This window comes from Staurois parvus, unplaced genomic scaffold, assembly GCF_062004578.1.
Source record: "Staurois parvus isolate SC_StPar_1 unplaced genomic scaffold, SC_StPar_1.0 ptg000414l, whole genome shotgun sequence".
NCBI lineage: Eukaryota > Metazoa > Chordata > Amphibia > Anura > Ranidae > Staurois > Staurois parvus.
In genome coordinates, this window is record NW_028318210.1 from 8,087,586 (window position 1) to 8,113,402 (window position 25,817).

The 25,817-nt window shown below is 44.7% G+C and overlaps 1 protein-coding gene across 5 annotated transcripts in view; it reads right to left on the reverse strand.

The window, feature by feature from the left end:
• MGA (MAX dimerization protein MGA) overlaps nucleotides 1-24,806 on the reverse strand; it is a 161,336-nt gene extending 136,530 nt beyond the window's left edge. For 4 of the 5 annotated variants that reach the window (XM_089686916.1, XM_089686913.1, XM_089686918.1 and 1 more), the window contains exon 1: nucleotides 20,058-20,260. The gene's annotated coding sequence lies outside the window, so the exon portion shown is untranslated. Of the gene's footprint in view, nucleotides 1-20,057; nucleotides 20,261-24,710 lie in introns of those variants that run through there. The other variant, XM_089686914.1, reaches the window with a different exon arrangement.
• Between the last annotated feature and the right edge of the window lie 1,011 nt (nucleotides 24,807-25,817).

A 25,817-nucleotide genomic window follows, 5' to 3' on the forward strand; every position in this document is an offset into this window, starting at 1 on the left:
CAATCAGCTTCCAGGTTTTAGGCCTCATGCACACTGAACGTTCTAAAAGTGTTATCCATAGTATGAAAAAAATCTAAATTTACTGTATACTACAAATCCAACTTAGCTCAGGAGTCAGTATCCAGCCTCACATCCCTTTTTGGATATACTGTGGTGATACAGTGGGGAAAGCATATATTCGTATTTATAGTGGGAAAAAGATGAAAAAGTGTAGAATGCGGTAACCTCAGTTCTTTTTCAGGGAGTGTAGCATTAATTGGTTCCCAGGGACAGAGTCCAGGACACTCCAGCAAGGGAACAGGCACTCCACGAATATGCATGTGTGTGTGTATATATATATATATATATATATATATATATATATATATATATATATATATATATATATACACACACACACACACATATATATATACACATACATATATACACACATATACGTTACATTTTCCCTTAAACCATAACTAAAGGCAGAACGTTTTTGGGATACAGAGGATTAGAACACCTGTCCATTTTTATTGCTGTGTCCCTGGGAAGATTCCTCCTCTCTATTTTTCCTGTTTACCGTTATCATTGAAAGTGAAAGTAAAAGCAAATCCCAAGATTTTGGGTTGTCCCCACAAAAATAAGAGGGGAAATCTTCCAATGGGGACTCTAGTTCTGGTAACCTGGGGGGGCCCAAGGGATTCCACTAATTTGCAGGGATTTCCTCTAACTTCCTGTTTGGCTATGGGACTGGAAGTGAAGGGAACTCTCTGCAACAGGACACAGCTAGTGGAAAAAAAAAAATGCATGCCTGCCACGTATAGGGGAAGTCTGAGGGAAAAGAGGCCCTAAGAATGAGGACTAGAACAGAAAGGACCTGCAAATCCACAAAGAGCTGCGAGAGGTGCAGAGGGAGCACGTAAGCACAGGGGTGCTGTTAGGAGATCTGAGGGACCATACCAGAGGACTAAGCTTTCAGTCTAAGCAGCAGCACTGCAAAAGCAAACTAGGAGGCTTAAAGACTTTTGTATTTTGAACTGATGGTGGAAACCCCTGCAAAAGGAACTGCGTGTTGAAATTTGTTTTCATTTTCAATAAAAAAAAGTGGGCCACCTAGCCCTCAAACATACAGTAGTTTCTAATTTGGGGATTCACTTGAGAATTCAAACATCAGAATTCGCCCCTCACAGCAAAAGCCTCCATCACATCAGAGCCTTCCTTTTTTACATGCGTTTCCCTCTTCATAGCATTAGCTCCCACCCTACATCAGAGTCCACTTTTAACATCAGAGTTGTCTCTTGTGCATCCAAGTGCTCCCCCCCAGCACATCAGAGCTCCGCCTTCCAGGTTAGTGCACAGAGGGACAACGAGAGACACCTAGAACAAAAAAGGTTTTAATGTAGGAGTCAGAAGCCAGCAGAATTCTGGTTCAACTCCAGTTGAAGGTAACAGAGCATTTGACTCGAGAAAAAAATTTCTAGGGTGAAAGCCTCACACCAGGCGAAGTATGTGTTCCACATATAGTGACACACTTTGCAAAAGAGAGTTCCAAGTTCTAACATTGTGGGAATAACCATTTCAGATATGCCCCTGTCCTTCTGAACCTGTGTTCCAACAGCCATGCAGTTTAAGCCAGTGACCTGGAAGTAGGATGATAAATTGGCCTTTGAGATAAAAAAAAAAAAAAAAAAAAAAGTCCTGATGATCTATAAGAGCCCACATAGCATGCTCCAGGAGTTCTATCCGGTAGCAGTACCTCAGCAAATCTGAAGCTAAAAGGATTACAGAAATGCCCGCCATCTTGATCCTGTGTAGCGGAGAAGTAATATTGGGGAGGAAAGGCTGTGGGGTTTCTTCTGATCCCATGGAGCCACCAGAGCATCCAATGCTTCTGCTAAAGAAAGGCAAACCTGTCCAGTTTGTTGTTGAACTTTAACACCAGAAGGTCTACATGTGGCATGTCCTAAATGAAACAGGCACTAGAACACCTTTGCGAGTCTCCCTGCCAAATGTTCATGCCTAGAATATAAACAGTGGACAGGATGGAATCTGAGGTTTTTCTGAGAAAACAATCAGCTATACCACTCTTATTATTTATATCATCCAGCACTCAAAGGCAGATGTCTTAATTATAATTCCTCTTAGCTGCTGGAACCCCTTATCCCCCTGGATAAAGTACAATAGAAAAAAAGAAAGTGCCAGCACTGAAAATGCAAAACAATCATAAATGTCAATTAATATTAATCAAAAAGTCTTTGTGTATGTAAAAAAAAACCCTCAACATTCCATAATGCAAATCTTCTTTAGACATTGTCCTCTGTCATCACCGAAAATGCCAATTTAAAAAAAAAAAGTAATAATCCTATACCCACAGTTGATCCAGAGGAAAGCAAAAAAAAAAAAAAAAACCCAAACCATGACTCAATTTGCTTCTGTAGGGAAAAAAAAATTCCTGTTCTCCCAAAGAGGCAAATCGGATATTTCCTGGATCAACTTTACTTATAAATGTTAGTATCCAGTTATATTCTGTGTATCTAAGAAAAAATCCAGGCCTTTAGATTCAGGTGTTCCAATTACCTCCATGGCCACAGGTGTATAAAATCAAGCACCTAGGAATGCAGACTGCTTCTACAAACATTTGTGAAAGAATGGGTCACACTCAGGAGCTCAGTGAATTCAAGCGTGATACCGTGATAGGTTGCCACCTGTGCAATAAGTCCATTCATGAAATTTCCTTGCTACTAATAATTCTACGGTCAACTGTTAGTGGTATTATAACAAAGTGTAAGCAACAGGGAGCAGCAGTAACTCAGCCACAAAGTGGTAGGCCAAGTAAAATGAAACTGTCTGCAGAGTCAATAGCTAAAGACCACCAAACTTCGTGTGGCCTTCAGATTAGCACAACAGTGCATAGTGAGCTTCATGGAATGGGTTTCCATGGCTGAGCAGCAGCATCCAAGCCTTACATCACCAAGTACAATGCAAAGCATTGGATGCAGTGGTGTAAAGCACGCCGCCACTGGACTCTAGAGCAGTGGAGACATGTTCTCTGGAGTGACCAATCACGCTTCTCGGTCTTGCAATCTGATGGATGTGTCTGGGTTTGGCAGTTGCCAGGAGAATGGTACTTGGCTGACTGCATCATGCCAAGTGTAAAGTTTGGTGGAGGGGGATTATGGTGTGGGGTTGATTTGCAGGGGTTGGGCCTGGCCCCTTAGTTCCAGTGAAGGGAACTCTTAAGGCATCAGCATACCAAGACATTTTGGACAATTTCCTGCTCCCAACTTTGTAGGAACAGTATGGGGATGGCCCCTTCCTGTTCCAACATGACTGCACACCAGTGTACAAAGCAAGGTCCATAAAGACATGGATGGATGAGTGAGTTTGAGGAACTTGACTAGTCTACACAGAGTCCTGACCTGAACCAGACAGAAAATCTTTCAGATGAATTAGAGCGGAGACTGCGACCCAGGCATTCTTGTCCGACATCAGTGCCTGATCTCACAAATGTGCTTCTGGAAGAATGGTCAAACATTCCCATAGACACATTCATAAAACATGCAGACAGCCTTCCTAGAAGAGTTGAAGCTGTTATAGCTGCAAATTGTGGGCCAAGACTGGGTAATGTGTTAGGAGTGTAAGGATGCCCCACCGATTTATGGAAATGAAAATTCTCAACCTAGAGAGGACTGAATTCAAAAACACCCCAAAAATCAAAGTGGAAAAAATGATGCAGCAGGCTAGTCCATTCTGCTGAAATTTCATTGCTGCAACTCAAAATGGTACTTTATATGGCCCCTACCTGCTTGTATGAATGCCTGACAATGTTAGGACATGCTCCTAATGAGACGATGGATGGTGTCCTGGGGTATTTCCTCCAGATCTGGACAAGGGCATCACTGAGCTCCTGAACAAACTGAGGTGCAACCTGGCAGCATCAGATGGAGCAAAACAGGATATCCCAGAGGTGTTCTGTTGGATTTAGGTCAGGCGAGCATGGGGGCCATTCAATGGCATCAATTCCTCCATCCTCCAGGAACTGCCTGTATACGCTCGCCACATGAGGTCGGACATAGTCGTGCACAGGAGGAACCCAGGACCCACTGCATCAGCACAGGGTCTGACAATGGGTTCAAGGATTTCATCCTGATACCTAATAACAGTCAGGGTGCCATTGTCTAGTCTGTAGAGGTCTATGCGTCCCTCCATGTATATTCCTCCCCAGACTATCACTGGCCCACCAACACAACGGTCATGCTGAACGATGTTACAGACAACATAACGTTCTCCCGAAAAGCACAGGGTGACAGTGGTGGACCTGCCAATTCTGGTGTCCAATGGCAAATGCCAATCAAGTGCTATGGTGCCGAACAGTGAGCACAAGGCTCATTAGAGGACGTCACGCCATCAGGCCACCCTAATGAAGTACGTTTCTGATTGTTTGGTCAGAGACAGACATTAACACCAGTGGCCTGCTGGAGATCATTTTGTAGGACTCTGGCAGTTCTCATCCTGTTCCTCCTTGTACAAAGGAGCAGATACCGGTCCTGCTGATGGATTAAGGACCTTCTACGGCCTTGTTCAGCTGTCCTAGAGTAACTGCCTGTCTCCTTGAATCTCCTGCATGCTCTTGAGACTGTGTTGGGAGAAACAAAAAAAAAAAAAAAAAAAAAAAAACCTGGCAAAATGCACATATTGATGTGCAATCCTGGAGGAGTTGGACTGTCTGTGCAACCTCTGAAGGGTCCAGGTATCACCTCATGCTACCATTAGTGACACTGACCCAAGCCAAATGCAAAACTAGTGAAAAACAGTCATAAAAAAGTAGAGAACATATGTCACTGGCGTCCACCTATAAAACCATTCCTGTTTTGGGGTCATCTCATTGTTGCCCATCTAGTGCACCTGTTAATTTTATTAACACCAAAAGCAGCTGAAACGGATTAACAACCCCCTCTGCTACTTAACTGACCAGATCAATATCCCAGGAGTTTAATTGACGATGCTATACTCTGATTAAAAAAAGTGTTCCTTTAATTTTTTTTGAGCAGTGTACACACACACACACACACACACACACACACACACACACACAGGTGGTTAGACCAGGATCATGGACAACTATGATCCTTGTACCATCTTCTACAGGAGATTCCCTACACGGTAAAGGTGATCTGAGCGACTATACAGCTGCTGGATATAAGAGAGAGAAGTATGCATTGAGCACCTATTCAAAGATGCATAAAGTAGGGAAATAAGGCCCAGGGCGCCCGGAAGCTGTTGGCAAAGCTGTTCAAAGGCAGATTTCTGATACGGGGAAGCGGAAGTGCCCTGCAGTGAGGTCAGCCAACGCCGCAATTGGAGGTAGCGGAAAAATTCCACTAGAGGAACATCCCGTGACTCCCGAAGAGAATTTCAGGTGGGGGAAGGTCTGAGAAGTCAAAAAGTGTTGCACTTGTGAAAAAGCATTGGCCTCTCACCAAGAGAACACCCTTGGTTGATCCAAACCTGGCGGGAAGAGAGGATTATTAATAATTTGGAGGAAAAAAGTAGAAAAGGTGACATCAAGCCACTGGAGTAGCGTACGGAGTCCCACATTTGTAGGCCCTGGAGCAAAATTAGACTAAGTGTCATAGGACGCAGGGCAGGGGAAGCCATAGAAGCGTCGATGTCGCAATAGGGGCACAATTAGGTAGTTCCAGCAGGACCCAGAGCGGAACGTCAGAGGAAGCATGCGACATAGACAGTGGGGCAATCTGGCTCGGCTGATAATACTTAGTTACATTAGGCACCCCAAGACCTCCCTGGAGTCTGTGGACAAAAAGCGTATTCCTGGAGACTCTGGGGCGCCTAAACGGCTCAGACGAAATCAAATAATCATGAATCAATTGAAGGAAATGAGGAGGAACCTGAACTGGGAGGGCTAAATACAACAATTTAGACAGGATGGTAATTTTCACCGAGTTAACCCATCCTATCCAAGATAGGTGCGGAAATTGCCAGGAGTGCATAAGAAAGGACACAGCGAAGCAATGGATAATAATTTGCAGCAAAGAGCCATAGGTGGGGGTCAAGCGAATGCCCAGGTATTCAAAGAGGAAGCCCATTTGTAGGGGGAAGTGGGATTGTAGGTGCGAAACCAAACCTGAGGTCAAAGTAATATTGAGAGTGACAGTCTTATCCAAATTGATCCGGAATCAAGGAGAAGCGTGCAAGAACCTGCTGCAAATTTGAGAGCGTCGTCAGGGGATTAGTGAGAGTCAAGAGGGCATCATCCACAAAAAGGTTCAACTTAAAATTCCTGTCTCACATATGGAACACCCGATATATACAGTCAGCCCGAAGCGCGCGGCTCAAGCATCAGGAAAAAGAGCTCCGGGGACAGGGGGCACCCCTGTCTCGTCCCTCGCCAAATAGGAAAGGGGTCTGAGAAATACCCAGAGTATTTAACCAAAGCTGAAAGGGGAAGAACACAAGGCTTGGATCCAAGAGCCCCAACAAGACGACACATTCCCAGGATAGAGAATCAAAAGAGACACACACACACACACACACACACACACACAGTGAAGGAAATAAGTATTTGATCCCCTGACGATTTTGAATGTTTGCCCACTCACAAAGAAAGGATCACTCTAAAATCGAATGGTAGGTATATTGTAACACAGAGACAGAATAGCAACAAAAAAAAAATGTATGTCGAAAATTATGCACCGATTTGCATGTTCATGAGGGAAATGAGTATTTGATCCCCTTCACAAAACATGATTAAGTACTTGGTGGCAAATCCCTTGTTGGCAATCAGAGGTCAGACGTTTCCTGTAGTTGGCCATCAGGAGGGATTTTGGCCCACTCCTCTTGGTAGATCCTCTCCAAGTCATTAAGGTTTGGTGGCTGACGTTGGAAACTTGAACTTTCAGCTCCCTCCACAGATTTTCAATTGGATTAAGGTCTGGTGACCGGCTAGGCCACTCCAGGACCTTAATGTGCTTCTTTTTGAGCCACTCCTTTGTTGCTTTGGCCGTGTGTTTTGGGTCATTGTAATGCTGGAACACCCATCCACGACTCATTTTCAATGCCCTGGCTGAGGGAAGAAGGTTCTCAACCAAGATTTCAAGGTACATTGCCCCGTCCATCGTCCCTTTGATGCGCTGCAGTTTTCCTGTTCCCTTAGCAGAAAAACACCCCCAAAGCAGAATGTTTCCAGCATGTTTGACAGTTGGGATGGTGTTCTTGGGGTCATAGGCAGCATTCCTCCTCCTTCAAACGTGACAAGTTGAGTTGATGCCAAAGAGCTCGATTTTGGTCTCATCTGACCACAACACTGTCAACCAGTTGTCCTCTGCATCATTCAGATGTTCAGCAGCAAACTTCAGACGGGCCCGGACATGTGCTTTCGTGAGCAGATGGACCTTGCGGGCACTGCAGGATTTCAATCCTGGTCAGCATAGTGTGTTAGCAATTGTTTTCTTGGTGACTGTGGTCCCAGCTGCCTGGAGATCATTGACAAGATCCTCACGTATAGTTCTGGCATGATTCCTCACTGTTCTCATGATCATTGAAACTCCACGAAGTAAGATCTTGCATGGTGCACAAGACCTAGGGAGACTGACAGTTGTTTTGTCTTCCATTTGCAAATGATTGCACCAACTATTGTCACTTCTCACCAAGCTGTTGGCGATAGTTTTGTAGCCCAGTCCAGCCTTCTGTAGGTCTAGTCTTGTCCCTGACATCCTTGGACAGCTCTTTGGTCTTTGCCATGGTGGAGAGTTTGGAATATGATTGATTGCTCCTGTGGACAGGTGTCTTTTATACAGGTAACAAAATGAGATTAGCAGCACTCCCTTTAAGAGACTGTTTCTAATCTCAGCTTGTTACCTGTATGAAAGACACCTGGTAGCCAGAAATCCTGCTGAATGATAGGGGATTAAATACTTATTTCCCTCATGAACATGTAAATCAGTGCATAATTTGTTAGACATGCATTTCTTTTGAATTTTTTGTTGCGATTCTGTCTCTTAGTGTTACATTACACCTACCATTCGATTTTTAGACTGATCATTTCTTTGTGAGTGGGCAAACATTTAAAATCAGCAGGGGATCAACCACTTATTTCCTTCACTAATAAATATACACACACACACACAGCTGTTGTAAAAGAGAAGGTATATAAAAGGTGGAAGAAAAGCGCATCTGGAGAGGGCAAAGAGCCCTGTCGTAACTCATTGAAATAATCAGCCAAGAAGGGCACCAACAGGGTCACAAATATCTTATAATAGAGACCTGATAGGCCGCCAGGACCTGAGGCCATGATGGACCGTAGAGGTTTGCTAGCTTGAAGAACTTCCGATACAGTTACACCGGCGTTGAGGGCCATCTGCGCCACTTCGGACAATCCAGGAAGTCGGAGATCTTGAAAAAACGCCTTTGCCTGAAATACAGGGAAGGGATCTAGTTTAGCATAAAGGTGAGAATGGAAGTCCGTGAAATGGGAAACAATTTGCTGGGATTGGAGGTACAGCCTCCGGATCGGTTTGTGGGGTTTCCTCACAGAATTGAGTTTCCTGGCCAGCATCGGACCCAGCCTATTAGCACAGGAATAAAATTTATGTTTGGTCCAACACAGGGCCCGTTCAGCCCCCGCAGAAGCAAGTAGGTCCAAGTCTGCAGCCAGAGCGTCTTGCATGCGTTTATGGCCCGCAGGTGGGTGCGATTTCCAACAAGCGTCCACAGAGGCCAGTAGAGAGTGAAGATCAAAAAGACGGCGCTCCCGCTTCTGAGCTGCCGCCAGCTGTATGATGTGGCCCTGCCCCGTGGCTTTATGCGCCTCCCACAGGGGCACTGCCGAAGAGACCAATCCCGAGTTTTCCACAAAATATGTACATAAGAAAGATTCTATTTGTTGGCAGGTGACCCGAGTGGTCAAAGATTCGTTAATGCGCCAGTGAAAGGGGCACCATATCGACCCCGAGATGACAAGCAGTAGAACCAAGGGATCATGGTCTGACCAGGGCGAGGAGGGGATAGATATCTGCCTGACCAAGGCAAGCTGTTGGACATGCATATATACATGGTCAATTCTACAAAAACTGTCATAGGGAATTGAGCAGAATGTAAAGTCACGCTCAGTTGGGTGAAGTTCCCTCCAAACGTCTGCCAGCCCCGCCGACTGCAAGAAAGCGCATACATTCCTATAGCATTAAGTCGTGAGAAGGGGCTTAGCGCCTATCTAAGGTGGAATCCAAGGTAACATTTGAATCTCCCAAAAGAAGACCCTTGGATAATAATACTAATTAAAAAAAACCACACAACACCATTTGCCTTTAGTTCTATTTTAAAGGTAAAATCAAGTCAGTTTTCTGAATGACATTGCTCCCACTAACTGAAGTGTGACACAGCGCATTAAACAACATTATTGTAACTTTGGGATTAAAGCCAGGTACACACACAAAGTTTGGGCTTAATGAAAAAAAAAAAACAAAAACCCACTGAGCAGCTTGTGGGGAGGTATCTGTACGAATTAATCGATGTTAGGACAGGGATTTCCCCGCTATGTAATGTGTTCTGACAGGGCTGCTGGTTTTCCAGCACGCTTGCTTCACCAAAGCCAGTCATGAGATCAGCTTCTGTCAAAGAAGGACCAGTACACACAGGCTGAACATCGGCTGGTATCTATTGTACTGGCTGATTTTAAACAATATTTGACCCGTGTGTATAGGGCTTAAGGCTTTTCTCCAAGCAAATGTTAATTCCTGCAGGGTATGAGCTGCAGGAATCAGTTCTGCCCTGTCTAAACTTGAAAGCAGATCTAAACCCAAAAGCATAAATTTAATATATTGCAATTTACCAATTACAAGATGTAATGGCTGAATTGGTTTTCTTTTTTCATCCTTTTATTTTCACCTAGGGATTCTGCCAGTAAGTTGTTTTTCAACCACCTTTAACTGACCAAACTGTTCAGCAAACATTGCAGTTTGAGGGTTGAGACAAACACCATTTACCACTGACGGGGTACTTTCGAACAGCAGCCAGCCTTTACTCAAGTATCTAAAACCTTTATCCCAAAAGGAAAAAAAACGATTATTGTAACTGCTTTAGAAGAGTTTGCTGAAATTTGGCTTTAAATTTTTCAGTCACGTCCATTTAAATCTGCCAGTGCATCTAACATTACCCTCGCCCCAGAATTAATGCTGCAAAAGGGATCTCTATTGCGCCACCAGGGGAGTGGAGACACCCATTAGACAGGAAGTGTGTGACTGGTTGGATCACAAGTTGAAAATGAAGATAAAAAAAAAAAAAAACACAAGTCCACCATGTTATAAGATTGGTAAGCTGCAATATATTCCATTTTTGTTTGTAGATTTATATACACTTGAAAGCTGGAGTGACAGGAGCACCAATTACATTCCAGGTTAAATCCCATCCTTTCCCTTTAAAAATAATGCTATAGTGCTACAGAGCACGCTATATAGCAGGTTAGCAAGTTGCAGAGCGGTTTGATTTAGCTCATGGGCTTAGTGCTGGATTGTGAATGTCACTGACAGCTGGCATTTCCTGCACTAAAGCCAGTCAGAGCCACCAGCACTTAGAATACAGCTCCTAGTGCTCCTGCACTGAAGTCTAGAGAACAACAGGTTACACATTGAGCTCTGGATGATATATACTTTTTTGGCACCAAAGGCTTAGAAATATGCTTCAAAATGTTGTTCTGTTGCATGATTAATTTTGCATCAGTAAAACCCTCACCACAGCAGATGGCGTGATGTAAAAAATTGCACTAATCTTACTTGTTTATAATTTCTGGGACTTGCTGTAAATCCCTGCCATGTTTGACTGACAGTATAAAGGACTTCCTTCAGTTTCCTTACGTTTGTTCTAAACCTAACATAAGATCCCTTTCTTGATACAAACACCTCAAACTTAGACACATCTATTCAGAATACTCTTTTGTGACACAGCATGCAACAAACGAAATCAGAGGGACAACAGCAATAGAGACTCTTTTCTTACATTTTGGAAGTACACTGTGAAATAAAAGGGCCTTTGCTCTAAGGTGTAGCAATTGTCAATAGACAAGAAGTTTCCCATCTGATATAATAATTTTCAGACAGGTTCTCTAATGACCCCGGATGCCTCACTTGCCTTCCACTAAAGCTAATGGAACTCACATCACCGAAACAGAAGTTTGTTTTACATTTCCAGGTTAATTCTAGCTAGGGGAGATCAGCAAAATGATGTTCGTAGGTCTCCATCCCCACAGAAAGTGATCCAATGACTAGAAGTACTTCGCCTCGCACACCTGTTCATCCCTAATGGACCAGATCAATTTTTACATTTCTGATATGGACCTAGTTATTCAGCAATAACTTGGTCATTACTTTAAAAACAATATATATATTTTGTCATTATATTAAGTACAAACAGGGCTCTTTCTTGTGAATATTGTTCTGCAACAATTATTTTTTTTCGCAATATTTAAACAAACATAATGAAATTAAACAAAACTCAACTTTTCTTTTTTTGAGCAGTGTTGGTTTAAAAAACACATTGCTACACATAAAAAGTGTGCATTTTATTCTGTAATTTGTTCTGTTTAAGACGCCATTAAAATTATGATTCTGGTGCAAAGCACTGAACAGTTATTTACAAATGAAGGTTTTTTTCAATTTTGAGCTTTTTTTTTATGAGTTGCATGTAAATAGATGTTAAAAGGTGTAAAAAACATTAATGAACAAAAAAAGTTTAAATATTAGTTGATAAAATAAAAACAAAAAATTAGCAGAGAAATTATACTTGAACAAAAGTGAATGAGTTATTTAGAGCTGATTAGAGTAAACTAAGGTTAAGGCTCCATGTACAAAAGCCTACCCTGACCGCAGGAAAATGCAAATTGTGACAAAACCGTGGAAAAATCACGGTTGCCACGTTTTGTCATGGTCGGGGGTCAAAACATTCCTATCCTGAACGCGATTCTTCTGCGTTCAGGAGAGGGAGGTTTAACGTCACCTAACCACGGCAGCTGCTAAACTCCTCTAAAAGCATATGTGCACATGGGCACATAGGTTTTTATGGAGTTGAGTTTAGGAGCTTTTGGCATTTTTTTTGCCAAAGCTCCTAAACTCGAGTTTAGCAGCTGCTCGTGTACATGAGCCCTTGTAAGGGATACTTGTCAGGTTGCTTTAAATGACTTCATCTACAGATTGAAGTTTAGCCATTTGATATGCAGATAAATTGAAAGATACAAAATGAAACAACGTCCTTTGTATGTGGCTGAGCAATGTTGTTGATAAACACGGTCAGACAGCTCCAGTTGCCAGGACCTTCACTGTATTCAGCAATGCAGCTGTCGTTAATTAAAGCTGAATCACCGCGTACAGGGATGGGGGGTCCCAGAAGCATGGCAGGAGGACTGGACATTCTGCACACATCCGGTGTACAATGGAGCCATATTTTGAGCTTGTTTAGAACGCCCAGAGTCTGCAACTGGTTAAAGGCAGCTATTCATTAAAAAGCTATCAGTCGGCTTGTGAAATGTAAACATATTTCCACTGGCTGCAGACACTGGAAGTGTGTGTGAAGCCTCTCTTTAAGCCTTACAGTGGTGGCATTAAGATGGTTTAAGCCAACTGGAACTGCTCAAAAACCTTTTTTCGCATTAGAGGGTCTGCTCTGAGGTGAAGAACCTACAGGCGATGATGATGATGCCCCCTTTGGTAAACAGATCATGTCTATACAGTACGGTAAGCCCATTCAATAGGAAGGCATGATTTTGTATAGTAGGGTAGAACTCCTTTCTTGAGTAGCCACCTTGATGCATTAATCAAGGAAATTCCTAAGGAGGGGGAGCTGTCGGCAGCAGTGGCTATTTGTGACTGTTACCACAGGAAGCAATTACTCGTGGTGATCTTGGCTGGAAGCACTTTGTGGGGGATTAGCTGCATATGTGGGGGATTAGTCCACAGTCAGCTTTTCAGGCGGACCTGATAACACACACTATAATAACATAAAATATAAGGCAGAGTGAGCAAAACAAACCTATAACCTATGCCTTCAAAACTACTTTTGTGCTTAGCACTGCAGTTTGTCTTGTAGAATAAAAAGTCTATCCTAACCATGTAATTGGTCTCATACCAGGTCCAGGCTTCACCTGTCATGGTGGGCAAACAACTGAAGGGGTATTCAGGGTCTGGGTGCCGAAAGGACTGGACCTTGGTCCTGGACTAGTATAACATCCTGCAGCTAACTCACTTTGCACCATCTACCAAAGTAAGTGTCAAACGCAGGATTCAGTGCCCATTGCAAACATTACAGGCCGGCCTCGCTCCGGGTTTCTGATAAAATTACATAATTAGTCTTGCTGAAAAAGAGACAAAAGTCCATCCAGTTCAACCATAAAAAGAAAAAAAAAAAAAAGTTATAATCCTACACCCACAGTTTATCCAGAGGAAGGCAAAAAAACCCCAGCAAAGCATGATCCAATTTGTACCTGCAGGGGAAAAAAAATTACATTGCGATTCCCTGAGAGGTAACCCGGATATTCTCTGGATCAACTTTACCTATAAATGTTAGTATGCAGTTATATTCTATGTATCTAAGAAAGAATCCAGGCCTTTTTTGAAACAATCCACTAAGCTGGCCAGAACCAACTCTTGAGGGAGTCTATTCCACATTTTCACAGCTCTTACTGTGAAGAAACCTTTCCGTGTTTGGAGATTAAATTTATTTTCCTCCAGACGTACAGAGTGCCCCGTTGTCCTCTGATGACCTCAGGGTGAATAACTCTACACCAAGTTCACTATATGAACAACTGATGTATTTATATATGTTGATCATATCCTCCCCTTAATCTCTGCTCGAGAGAATAAATTCAGTTCCTCTAATCTTTCCTAATAGCGGAGCTCCTCTATGCCTCGTATCAGTTTGTTTGCCCTTCTCTGTACTTTCTCCAGTTCCCCAATGTTCTTTTTGTGAACTGGTGCCAAAACTTAACTGCATATTCCACGAGGTCTTACTAATGATTTGTACCGGGGTAATATGATCTCTCTCTCTCTGGAATCTATCCCTCTTTTAATACAAGAGAGGATTTTGCTCACTTTAGAAACCGCAGCTTGGCATTGCATGTCATTATTAAGCTTATGATCTACCAGAACTCCCAGATCCTTCACCATTGATTCCCCCACTTGTACCCCCCCCAGTATGTATGATGCATGCATATTCTTAGCCCCCAAGTGCATAACCTTACATTTATCAACATTAAACCTCATTTGCCACATAGTTGCCAATTAAACAGTGCATTGAGGTCGGCTTGTAAATTGGAGACATCCTGTATGGACGTTATTCCACTGCACAGCTCGGTGTCATCAGCAAAGACAGAAATGGGATTTTTAATCCCAGACCCTATATCATTTATAAATATATTAAAAAGTAAGGGTCCCAACACTGAACCTTGGGGTACACCACTGACAACCCATTCAGAGTATGAATCATTAACCACTACTCGCTGAATACGATCTTTTAGCCAGTTTTCTATCCATTTACATACGGATTTTTTTCCAAGCCCGTAGACTTCCCTTACACATTAGCCATGTGTGGGGAACTGTGTCAAACACTTTTGCAAAATCCAAGTATACCACGTCCACCGCCACCCCTCTGTCCAAGTATACCACGTCCACCTCCACCCCTCTGTCCAAGGTTTTGATCACCTCCTCATAAAAAGAAATCCGATTTGTTTGACAACTTCTGTCTTTCATGAATCCATGCTGTCTGTTTAAAATATTTTTTGCCAGCAAGAACTCATCTATGTGGTCTTTTATTAAACTCTCCAGTATCTTCCCAACTATAGAAGTTAAACTAACAGGTCTATAATTACTTGGTAAAGATTTTGACCCCTTTTTAAATACTGACACTACATTGTCCTTACACCAATCCAGTGGTACTATGCCAGTCATTAAAGAGTCCCTAAAAATTAGAAACAATGGCTTTGAAATTACAGAGCTCAATTATTTAAGGACCCGTGGGTGTATGCCATCTGGTCCATGGGCTTTATTCACCTTTGTTCTGTCTAAATATTTTTGGATGATATCAATTGTGAACCAATGTAGATCATCTGGAGCTGTGTCAATACCATGCCCATTATGGACAAGAACTCCCTCATGCTCCTTTTGTACACACAGAGCTGAAGAAGGTATTTAATAAATTTACCTTCTCTTTGTTCCCAGTCACCCACTCTAGATTATTTTGTAAAGGGCCTACATGCTCAGACCGGACCTTTTTACTATTAATATATCTGAAGAATGTTTTGGGGTTGGTCTGCTATCTTTTCCAATCTGTTGCTCGTTTTCAATTTTTGCAGGCTTTATTTCCTTTTTGTATGTTCTGTAAAATGAGCCATAAGCAGTAAGATCTTGAGAGCAGTGTCAGTGAAATAAGAAAAACTGGTAAAAATGAGTAACATTCTTCTCTAACACCTAAGAACACTAGAAAGAAATGAGGCCTGAGGGAGTGGGCAGGGTTATAGGAGTACACTGGGGGATGGTTCTCAAGGAAAGCTTTTCTCAGTGTCCAATAACTTTAAGAAGGTAGCAGCATATAACCCATGGTCTCACCCAAAGTCCTGACCTGTACAATCAAGATATTAGGATTTTTGGTTTACCTGTAAAATCTTTTCTTGGAGTACATCACAGGACAATTCATATTCACAGGACAGTTCACATTCATGACTACTTAGCTTACACTTCCACCATCAGGTGAATGGAAACTGCACAAAAAAAAAAAAAAGGAAACCCCACCGAAGCATAGCCGAGGTAATGGCCACCAAGAAGACCACTATATGCCTAAGAAGCGACGGGGTTCATCTGCCAAAAGATTTAAAAGGTCGGTATACATTTTTTTTGCCCAAGTAGGTGCAATGCCCTTCACCTTTATCCTGTTTAACAGATGATAAAAGCGGAGGGAAGGCAAAGATCAAGGATTCCAAGGAGCTGATACTGTAGCAGGGTATCTAGTGCCAAAGGATACCTGATCTGGGGCACAAACCTATCAAGTATGCTTTTAAACCTGGGCACAGAGGTCCACGTCTGACGTCCCCCAGCACAGACAAATCTGTACAAATACCTCTGGCTAGAGTCCATTTTCATGAAATCATCTCCTGATGGGAGAGAAACTCCACCTGTCCATTTTCCTTGCCAGGAATGTGCATGCCAGAGGGCAAGAGTGTAAAGATCTGGCCAAGACAAAATCAGGTCCAATTCTTTTTGAGCAGCACTACTTCCGGTCTGTCATTGATGACTGATGTATGCCACAGCCATGGCATTGTCCAACTGCACCATGCAAGAAACCCCAAAAGGCAGACAGACCACAACATCTACTCCACTGATGACCACATACCCACAAACTGGGAGGTTTTCCAGAACACCTTCACAGCTCAACAGGCTGGCATCAGTCATAAAGATGTTCCACTTAATCGAAAGGAAGGATCTCCTGGAGAAGCAGCAAACCTCCAACTTGAAGCCTCTAGACACCACCTTACAGACCCAGTCGTTTACAACTTCCAGAGTTCAGGAGGCCATAAAGACCAATAGCCATCCCCTCTACCCATGGAGGTGTGGGAGCCCATTCACTCTGAGGATATGCCTTCAAAACTGGATGACTTGGGGGGGGGGGGGGGGGGGGGTCCAGCTTGTCTTGCAGAATTGGGAAGTAGGCATTTGCCTAGAGCTTGAGGCCATTTCTCTACAAAATGACTCCCCAGTTTCTGACCCAAATGGAGAATCCCATTTCTTGTATAATTCCTCATCCTTGAGGTACTGGTGAGCAAAATGCTTTGAAGGTGAAGACACCTTCTCCGGGTGAGCCCAATTAACATACATAACCTCTTGTGAGGGTGCAAGGGAAAGGACTTGGGAATTTCTGGTAGTTGAAAGGACTCAACCAGCGACTTTAGTAGAAGAGGACTCTGGCAGCAGCAACTTCAGGCTGGTGTGTACCACATCTCATAGGAAGCCCACTGTGGTCTTGTGTGTCTAAGACAGGCCAGGACCCCAGGATTCCTCCTGGGAGGATTTGTCTACAGAGGATTTCAGATGCTCGGTAGCTTCCTCCTCTCTCTCATCATAAGGAGTTTCCTTTGCCTCTCTCAAAATGGAAGAAAAAACACCCACATTACCATCTCCGGAGTTCCAAATCAGTGAGAACCCGAGAGCTGATCACACCACAAATAACTGAAGGAAAATTCCTTCCTTAACACAAAGAAAGTGAAAGATTGTCCAACTAATCTGACCTCTAGGGAAGTCATTGACGGGCAAACTTTGCAGGGGTCCTCTCTACCTTATAGAGAAATATGAAAGTCACCCCCCCCCCACCCAAACACACACATCTCTGTCTGCCTGAGGCCATGGCTTACGGAGGGTTAAACAAACCTCTGAAACCCAGAGGGAAGCAGCCACCCAACCCAAACGTGGAAAAACAGCCCTTAGCAGACACATATCCCAATAATTGCTGTACTGTGCAATTGTGACTGTTCGGGGATGAAGGGAAAATGGAGCCGATTCCAGTATTCCCTGGGACATGTGGATTCCACTGCAGGGCAATAGTGTAGGACCAGAAGCTCATAAACACATGTACTGCCCTGCCGCATTTGCAGACGTCGTTGTGAACATGCCAGACTGCCTTTTTTAAGGCTCCATCACCACCTTCAGTTGCTGTCAGTAGAAAAAAATATACTCAATCACCACAGAAACACAGGGAGTGCTGCAAAATGAGAAGCCACATGCTCCGCTATAACCTCAGAGCCACTGCAGTCCAAGGTTGCAGGGGCAGCAGGCCCAATTTTCCCCCATCACAACAGGTGCACCCTGCAGGGCCTTCAGGGACTAGCCTTCCCTCCAGGGGGATCACTACCCTGGACCTGTATTGCACCTTGGCAGCGAGTTCACCAGATATACTGTACCCTAGAGATCACTGACCCCAGGATCCAGTGCCGACCAGCAGGATTTACATTCTGTCCATGTTCTTCAAAGCAGGTTCTGGGTACAGTCCTTCTTGACCCAATGTCCCGACCTGTTCTAACACTCCTGATGGGGTAAAGGATGGCTTCATGTGGATCAGTTGCTATGGACAGTAGAACTAAACCAATAAAAGGAATATCATTATAAAGATATCTAGAGGCACATCCAGTGCTTAAAGACACTAGCTAAAACCTGAGGCTCTGATGAGATGCAAGGGGTTATGTCTGGGCAGGTTGTCCATTCACCTACAAGTGGCAATATAACCCAAGTGGTCATGAGTATGAATGCCCCTGTGTCCTGCAATGTAAGATTAAGAAAACAAAACATACCATAAACATAATTAGGGGACCTTGGAAACACATGTACACAATATATTTTCCAGTGGAAGGGGCACTTGCACGTCTTGCATTAAAACATAAACATGTTTATTGGCCAATGCTTTAATAAGTCTATGTTGCTTGAATGCATGTCCCACGAGTGCCTCTTCCACTCCAGTTTGTATGTACTTGCTTTGAGTGCACCCAGACAAGCTTAGCTCCTATCTGAGTGTGCTGCCCACCACTGGACTATAATGTTTTGTACTTGGACTGGTAGCAGCAGTATCGCAAGCAAAGAACATAATTCCTCAGCTTCCTCTTCAAATTACAGCAGTTTCTCTTGTCACTCTTCAGAGGAGATATTTTCACAAATGACCAGTCAGGAGCTTTTAAGGCACCTTATTAAACTGGATGTTCGCATTTGGCTGCTTCTCACTGTGCTGTGATGAGAAGTGGAGAATATCTTCTCTGCTTCTCATCGCACCTTCAGAAACTACTCCACAGAGGAGATAAGTTGGCAATAATTATTAAGGTGGGTTATTTCCATTTATCAAATGTACACCACAGTAATTATCAGGAGTTTTCTGAGACCAGAAAACAATTTTAAAGTGGTTCTAAACTCAAACTGTTTTCTTTTTACCTCAGTGCATTCCTTGCATTGACTGTAAAAAACCCCACTCGATTAGCTGTCCTATCCCCTCCCTTCCACTTACCTGACTCCTCTCACCCCTCCAGTGCCATCCAGGCTGCAGCACTGTTCACCTCTCTTCCCATAGTCACAGGAGGCACATGCCATAGGCTCCTGCCACTGTCAGTCAAACTCCTTGTGAGAAGGGAGTGGAGGCGTGGCTTGTCGGTGCTGTGTGTGTCTACAGACAAAAACAGCCCAACTTCGGAGTGCGCATGCATGCTATCACCTCCCCTTCCTTTAGATTGTAAGCTCCATGAGCAGGGCCCTCATATTCCTTCTTTACTGAATTGTATTGTAATTGTACGGTCTCCCTTATATTGTAAAATGTTGCGCAAACTGTTGGTGCTATATAAATCCTGTATAATAATGGGGGCTCCGTTAGCACGTGGAAGAAAAAGGAGCGGACAGGACTGGTAGGACATCACTAAAGAGGAAGGGACCTCTCTGCAATATCACAGCAGGTTGAGAGGCTTTTTTTTTTTTGAACAAAAAAAAAAAAGTTCTAATCACTTAAGGGTTCCTTGGTGTTAAAAAGGGGCGGCCTATGTTATGTGAATGAGAAAAGGGGAAGCTAATTTTAGGGTGACAACGCTGCTCCTCCAAAACAGTACAGTGAGTGAGCGTTGTCACCCCACATTTAACGGTCAGGAGACTACAAAAAGAAAAGTGAAGCAGCCATGACACCTCCAGACTTGTGAACTGCAATCTATGACAGATGTGGTCTGGGTGGGCAGCAGAGGGAGGATCTGGCTTTCAGTCCACTAGAGTTGTGCTTTAATCAGCAGAGTCGTTCATTGCGGCTACTGGGATGTGGCACGTCTCCCCATGCAGAGCTCTGGTCGGCCTTTGTGTTTTCTATGGCTCCCGGTCACAGGCAGTCCCTCCCTAACACTTCTGACAAGCAGCTCCCGGCACCGCACACCGCCAGTCACCGATCCCATCCTCGTCTACCCAACCGACACACACATTGGCAGCAGGGCCCCCATCCGCCTTCCTACAGGGGCCAGCGCGGCGTGCACGGCACAGGCACACTTTCCCACCATCCGGACTGCCACTTACACTGCTCGCTGCTGGCTGTGCATACAGCTGACCTTTCCCTCCAAGCAGCACACAAGCACCGCCGACAAGCCCCGAGTGCAGGGGACGCGTCCCATCCGGCCGCTCTACTCTACACGTGTCTTCGGGGTTTGTTTGTTATTTTTTTCTTTTTTTTTAGCTTTAATCCAAAGAAAAAAAAAGCTCCGCCGTTCTTCCAACCACACGGGAGACACCGACTGCGCAGGCGCAGAGCCCCTCCGGCTGACGTCACTTACCTGGCATCGCCAGCAGGAAGAGCGCGCGGCTCCAGTCACGTGCTGCACACAAGTCTAGGAGCGGGAGGGGCGGAGCTTACCGAACAATCCGGAGCGAACCCCATCTCAGCAAATTAATTCATTTTTTAGCCCCGGGCACCCCGGGGAGGGTGAGCCCACAACACACACCACTGCTGTCATTGTAAACAAATAATAAGTAGGTGCCGGATTTCACACCTTCACACAAGGGACACTATTGAACCCCATCATCTAGGATATATTCTGGGGACATCTACAATGTAGGCTGAAATGACAGAAAAGGATACATTACAGAACAAATCGTGAGCTGGACAGGAGGATTCCTAAAATTCCTACCAAGGCCTGATTTCACACGATGATTACACGCGAGGCCGTGTGTTATTGGCGTGGAGATACACGTGTTGTGTACAGTCCTATGCAGACTGCCATTCACATCTTTTGGGGCACATCAGCTGCACAGCCAGCCACAATATGACATTGTGGGGGGGTGCCATGAACTCACCTGTGCAGCCCCATGCTGGCAACACACAGCTCTGCAGAGGGCACGGATGTAATCGTCTCATGTAGGAAAGGTTTTAAAGGCTGAGTCCGCCGTGAAAAAATAATAAAAACATGCAGGAAAAAATGTGCATTTATTATTTTTTCACAGGTGTCTGCAAAGCATTGCACCCATGATTGGTGGATACAATTATTGTTTTTTTATTATACAGTATTTATAAAGCACCAACAGTTCGCTCAGCGCTGTACATTACAATGGGAGACAGAACATGTGACAGAACAATACCAATACAATGTGATACACGAGGGGTTCGAGGGCCCTGCTCCTTGGAGCTTACAATCTAGGAGGGAGGGGATAGTGGTACAGGATAAAATAGCTGTGGGGGATGGAGTGGTAGGAAGAGTGGAGGAGGTTGGGAATTAGCAGGGGGTGTGGTAGGCTTCCCTGAAGAGATGGGTTTTCAGGGTGCGCCTAAAGGAGAGGAGAGTAGGTGATAGTCTGATGGATTGGGTAGGGAGTTCCAGAGGATGGGTGATGCCCTGGAGAAGTCCTGGAGGCGGGCATGGGAGGAGGAGACTAGGGAACTAGAGAGAAGGAGGTCTTGTGAGAAGCGGAGAGTGCGTGTTGGATGGTACTTGGATATTAGGTCGGTGATGTAGTTTGGGGCAGTATGATGGACAATGGCAACCTCTTACAGGCTCTTCCTCCAGCTCTCTATAATGTACCACGCTACAGGTTTAGAGAGCTAGAGGAAGAGCCACGTGACCACTGCACTGTGCCCCCACTGCATGCATCGGCTGCTCGTGTTTTCTAGGAGTGAAAACTAAGCTCATACTCACCCAACCCACCCATCCTACACAAAACCGCACTCCCTGGTGGACTGTTCTTGTCTGTAGAGCGTGCATTGAGCGCGCTGACTTAAGGAACTGCCCATTTAATTTACAAAACCGCTGGACACCAAGGGGGGGGGGGGGGGTGTTAGGATCGGCAGGTCAGGTAAGTATATCTTCGGAGTCCTCTCCCCTGGAACAAAAAAAGCCTTTGACCCATGCAGTGCCAGCACAGCCCCACTGCACAGGCCCCCCCAAAAAAAAAATGTTCCCTGATTTCCACTTTAAGAATTGCAAGCCATCTTTCGCAGTGGCAGACAGGACTTCTGTAAATTTTACAGATTTCTGTAAATTATGACCTAGAAATGCAGGAACAGCCCTCCAATTTCAAAAGTGGCAGCGCCTAAGGGGGATGAGATCCCCCACATGCCATCGCAGGGGAAATCTGGAGGTGGGGTGGTCTACTTAGCACCATTTGTTAAACACTAAATACAGAATAAATACATACTAAAAAATTGTACCCACCTTTAGGAAAAGAAAAACTTTCCACAATGGGACCAGACCAGGTATGAAGACAACAGCTCTGATCAACAAACTCTGAAAAAACAACATCTAGTCATAGAACAACTGGCAGCTGTCACATAACAAGTACACGAAGTTACACTAGATCAGTGGTTCTCAATCTTCCTAATGCCGTGACCCTTTAAATACAGTTCCTCATGTTGTGGTGACCCCAACCATAAAATTATTTTTGTTGCTACTTCATAACTGTAATTTTGCTACTATTATGAATCGTAATGTAAATATCTGATATGCAGGATGTATTTTCATTGTTGCAAATTGAACATAATTAAAGTAGGCCTGATTCACACAGATGCAGAGGCACTAAATGGACCGCTTGTTTATGTGGCTTGAGCTGCCAGGCGCTGCGTGCAGGCTACCCATGTAAGTGTATGGGGACACAGTGGTTGCATTGATACATCTGCTCATCTTACTCTGACATATGTGCAGGGGTGGGCGAGTGACCTGGTACATCTACAAATTAGGACAACCAGCTGTGCCTATACAGCTGCTGTGTCCCCATACAACTACATGAGCTGCATGCATGCAGCACCTGGCAGCTCAAACCACAAACAAAAGGCCCATTCACAGTGTTCAGCCACAGTAAATGAGACCATACCTCCATGAGCAGGGCCCTCCTATTCCTTCTGTACTGAAACGTATTGTGATTGTACTGTCTCCCTTATATTGTAAAGCGCTGCAGAAACTGTTGGCGCTATATAAATCCTGTATAATAATAATACAAGATGACATGGACGGCATTGCCTGTAACTTCAGTAATCTGTTAACTGGCCACACCTCCACCAAACCCTGGGTTGTTGACTGAAAGTGGCCCCTTGTCTGTGAGTGATGTCATCAGCTGCCTCCCCGCTTTGCAAACCACCAGAATGCGCTAAGGTCTGATGTGGTGTGCTAAAAAATCCTGCTTTCTGCCACTTGAATTCAACAATTTGCCCTCTTTGAAGCTCAATAAGCTCTGACATGACTCTGTATTACTAGCAGCGCATGTAGTAAATGACAAAAGCAAGGCTTCCCACCTGTTAGGTAGGTGTCTTATCACACAGCAGAAGCAAAAGAATCTTATATCACTTCCGCTTTCAATGCAAAACATGCTGTCACTTTCACACCTACAAATAATGTAGCGTTTCCATATTTTGTCTAAGACCTTAATGTGTGTACTGTCAGAATTGTAAATGTCTTTGAAAACTCACTTCAGGGAAGCCTACCCCACCTCCACCTAAGAACTGTACTTGAATCATCTCCACCAGATCTTCCCCCGCAGCTATCACCTTTTGTACCACCTCCCCCTTCCTTTAGATTGTAAGCGCCAGGAGGCGGGACCCCCTATTCCTTCTGTACTGAAATGTATTGTAATTGTACTGTCTCCCTTATATTATTGTAAAGCGCTGCGCAAACTGTTGGTGCTTTATAAATCCTGTATAATAAATGCCCAGTGATATATATATACATATATCCTATAATCATTCTAGAAATGTGTTTTGAAATACTATATGTATACCCTGTAATAAAATATATAGATGCCCTGTAATAATTCTATGAATGTATTTTGTGATAGTGTATGTACACCTTGTAATAAATATATAGATGCCCTGTAATTCTATAAATGTGTTTTGTAATACTATATGTATTCCCTGTAATAAATATATAGATGCCCTGTAAAAATTCTATAAATGTATTTTGTGATAGTATATGTATACCTTATAATAAATATATAGATGCCCTGTAATAATTCTATAAATGACCTGAAATACATGAATGTCCCATGATCAGCTGACAGCGCCCACTGATAAATTAGATGGTAAGCTCTGCAGTCAAAGCCACCCCCCCAGACAGAACAGATATTCCCATCCATCCCTGTGTGTGATGATCTCCCAATAATTCTCCCATCCCTCGTCCCTGTAATGATTACCCCGGCATACAGCTGTCCCCTCTCCCCCATACACGGTCCATGTATTCGGCGATGGCAATGTCATCCTCGAAGCTCTTAACACACCCTGAGCTCGCGCCTGCGTGTCACGTGCTGGCGGTCACGTGTTCTCCCCTCCACACTCGGCTCAGCACGTTCCCTCGTCCGCCATTTCTCGCCCGCTGACACTTAGTCATTCTAATACGTAGAAGACCCGCTCTTTATAGAAGGCGGGATCAGCAGACGATAGGACACGGTCCCGGCGTCACAGTATAATTATTACAGTGAACAGTTTCGCCTGCGGAGCCTCAAAATGCCCCCAAACCGCTCCGTCCAATCAGACGGGGAACATACGGCGCCAAAAGCACAATGCTAGAAAACCGGGGATAGGCTGATGGCGTCACGTGCCCCCACACCTTCATTCTCCCGTTCCGTAGATAGGACGGTGTCATACGGTAGCAGCTAACGGGCGAACCCAAACTGGTGTTAATAATGGAGGTAGCACGGGCTCTTTGACATGCATTGGAATGACTGGCATGCCTGCTGTGGGAGGGTGGAGTGTACCTTTCCCAACGGGGCTCACTTTTCCCGCTCCCCTCACACGGCTCTGCGCCACACCTTCTCCGCGCCCCAATACACTGCGCTGACAGCAGCCGACACCTCGCGTGGAGGAGGGCAAGGAGCGCCGCATTGGCTGGGAGGAGGTCATGTGCCCGCTAAGTGGGCTCCGCCCATGACTGCGAGGTGGTGGGGGTGGGGCCGCTCTGTTTTCTGTCGAAGTGGAGATAGTGCTGACACGTGGTCCCGTGGGGTTGAGGGGAGGGGGATGGACTCCGAAATACCAATCAGAATTCATGATCTAATCGATAAGAGAGAACCGTTCCCAATAATGTGTACATGGAGGATGTCTGTGGATATCACTGAGTACATAGAGATGCAGGGTACATCCGCCTCCCAACTTCCTGACCTCTCAGTACAAAGTATGTAGGCTACATAGCGCGCCCGGAATAGTTTACGTAGCGCGCCCCTGACACGGGACACGGAATAGTTTACATAGCGCGCCACTGACACGGGACACGGAATAGTTTACGTAGCGCGCCCCTGACACGGGACACGGAATAGTTTACGTAGCGCGCCCCTGACACGGAATAGTTTACGTAGCGCGCCCCTAACACGGGCCACGGAATAGTTTACGTAGCGCGCCCCTGACATGGGACGCAGAATAGTTTACGTAGCGCGCCCCTGACACGGGCCACAGAATAGTTTACATAGCATACGCCAGACACGGGACGCAGAATAGTTTACATAGCATACGCCAGACACGGGACGCAGAATAGTTTACATAGCATACGCCAGACCCGGGACGCAGAATAGTTTACATAGCATACGCCAGACACGGGACGCAGAATAGTTTACATAGCATACGCCAGACACGGGACGCAGAATAGTTTACATAGCATACGCCAGACACGGGACGCAGAATAGTTTACATAGCATACGCCATACACGGGACGCAGAATAGTTTACATAGCATACGCCAGACACGGGACGCAGAATAGTTTACATAGCATACGCCAGACACGGGACGCAGAATAGTTTACATAGCATACGCCAGACACGGGACGCAGAATAGTTTACATAGCGCAACCCTGACACGGGACGCAGAATAGT